This window comes from Otolemur garnettii, unplaced genomic scaffold, assembly GCF_000181295.1.
Source record: "Otolemur garnettii isolate 467f Iridium unplaced genomic scaffold, OtoGar3 scaffold02358, whole genome shotgun sequence".
Taxonomy (NCBI): domain Eukaryota; kingdom Metazoa; phylum Chordata; class Mammalia; order Primates; family Galagidae; genus Otolemur; species Otolemur garnettii.
The window spans coordinates 1-2,668 of NW_003854753.1; the positions used below are offsets into that span (position 1 = coordinate 1).

General features: G+C 35.5%; 1 pseudogene across 1 annotated transcript; it reads right to left on the bottom strand.

Moving 5' to 3' along the window:
- Positions 1 to 772: 772 nt before the first annotated feature.
- LOC111722915 lies at positions 773 to 1,056 on the bottom strand (annotated as a pseudogene). The gene has a single exon (XR_002771547.1). The product of XR_002771547.1 is annotated as a 40S ribosomal protein S29 pseudogene (transcript).
- Between the last annotated feature and the right edge of the window lie 1,612 nt (positions 1,057 to 2,668).

Genomic DNA, 2,668 nt, shown 5'->3' on the forward strand with positions numbered 1-2,668 from the left:
GGTCCATCATGCAGATAGTGTTTATTATACCCTTTAGGTAGCTTTTTGCCAACCCATCCACTTACCTCCCTCTGCCTGATTTCCACTGACTTTTATTTCCATCTGGCATATGTGCACAGATGGTTTAATAATAAGTCCTCCTAGTGTTTTTCCATCCCTTAAATACTTCCCCTAAAATAATGGTCTCCAGTTTCATCCAAATTTTTGCAAAAGGCCTTAATTCATCTTTCTTCGTGGCTCCATCATATTCCAAATTTTGTTAATCTGCTCATGAATTCATGAGGCTTGGGCTGATTCCACATCTTTTCAACCATGAATTATGCTGCAACTAATGTTCATGTGCAGGTATCCTTTTGATAAAATGACTTTTTTTTCCTTTGGGTAAACAGCCAGTAGTGGAGTTACTGGATCAAATGGTAGGTCTTCTTTTAGTTCTTTGTGGAATATCCATTCTATTTCCATAGGGGTGGCACTGATTTGCAGTCCCACCAGCAGGGTATAAGGATTATACCTCTGTGTATCCACACCAATATCTTTTATTTCAGGAATTTTTAATAAAAGCTACTCTAGCAGGGGAAGGTGACACCACGTTGTGGTTTTAACTTGTATTACTCGAATGATTAGGGATGCTGAGAATTTTTCTTATGTTTATTGGCTATATCTATCTTTATTATTTTTAAAAGCTTCTATTCATGTCTTTGCCTACTTTCAAATGGAGTTATTTGGTTTCTTCTTGTTGATTTGCTTTGCAGATTCTTGCTGAGTTTTTTTTTTTAACTTTATTTAATGTACATGAATTGGCCATATGTGTAAGTTAGCATAGCATGGTTTCTTTCATTGAGTCCCCCTGGGTAATCCATTCAAGGAAGATTACTTAGTCCAACTTGATGAACCCAATGTCCTTTGCGTACTGGAGGAAGCACTGGCCGCACATATTGAGGCCGTATTTCCAGATCAGACCGTGCCGGTTTGAACAGACGCGGCAAGAGCGAGAACTCTGGCCGAATTTTTGCGAGTGGCTCCAATAGAGCTGCTGGTGTCCCATCTTTCTATCAGGAGTGCCTCTTGCTGAGTTCTTTGTAGATTCTGGTATTAGCCCTTTGTTGGTTATACAGCTTGTAAATTTTCTCTCCTATTCTGTAGGTTGTCTATTTGCTCATCAATTGTTTCTATTGATGTGTAACAGGTTTTTAATTAAATTTAAACCTGTTTGTTTATTTTTATTGTTTCTATGATTGCCATTGGTAACTTCATCATAAATTCTTTGCCTAGGCTGATATCTGTAAGAATATTTCAAACATTTCCTTCTAAAATTCTTAAGGATTCATGCCTTATATTTAAGTCTTATCCATCTTGAATTAACTTTTGTTGAGTGGTAAGAGACATGGAGCCTGTTTCATTCTTCTGCATGTGGGTATCCAATTTTCCCAGCAGCGTTTACTGAATAGTGTTTATTTTGCCCAGGGTATATTGTTCTCTGCCTTCTCCAAGTTCAGTTAGCTGTATGTAGATGGTTTTATCTCTGAGTTCTATTGGTTTACGTGTCCATTTTGTACCAATATCATGCTGTTTTGGCTACTATATTCTTGTAGCAATAGCTTTGTTGTAATGTGATGCCTCCATATTTATTCTTTTTTCTTAAGATTTCTTTGGCTGGTTCCAACCAAACACTGAATTATATTTTTCTAGCTCTATGAAATATGACTTTGGTACTTTGATGGAGATTGCATTTAACCTGTAAATCACTTTGGGCAGTATGCATTTTAACAATATTGTTCTACTGATCCATGAGTGTATGTTTCTCCATTTGTCTGAATCATGTGCAATGTCCTTCCTCAGTGGTTCATAGTTCTCTTAGTAAAAATCTTTCACCTCCTTTGTTAAGTATATTCCTAGGTATTTATTTTTTTGTAGCTAAGTAAATGATATTGAGCCTTGATTTGACTCTCAATTTAACTGTTATTGGTGTATAGGAATTATAATTATTTCTGTACATTGAACTTATAACCTGAAACTTTGCTGAATTTATTTCTCAATTCCTGGTATCTCTTGATGGAGTCTTTAGGGTTTCTAGATATATGATCATATTATCAATAAAAAAATGATAGTTGAACCACCTCTCTCCCAGTTTGGATATCCTTCATTTCTTTCTCTTCCTGATTGCTATGGCTAGGATTTCTAGCACTATGTGTTTAATACAAGTGGTGACAGTTGCATCCTTGTCTTGTTGCATCCTTGTCTAAGTTGGAATGAGATTCAGTAGGTTGTTGGCTGTGGGCTTGTCATATATTGTATTTATAATCTTGAGATATATTCCTTTTATGCCCAAGTTGTTGAGGGTTTTTGTCATGAAAGGGTGCTGAATTTTGTGAAATGTTTTTCTGCATCTATTTAGGTGATTATATGTTTTTCATTTTTGCTTCCATTTATATGGTGAATCACATTTATTGATGTATGTAATTAAACCATCCTTGCATCCTGGAGATGAAGCTTACTTGCTCATGGTGAATTATTTTGATGATATGCTATTCAATTCATTTTGATAAAATTTTATTGAGGATTTTTGCATCTACATTCATAAAGGATATTGGTCGGTAGTTTTCATTTTTTGTTGTGTTTTTTCCTGGCATTGGTATTAAGAGGAGACTGCCTCCATAAAACAAAGTGA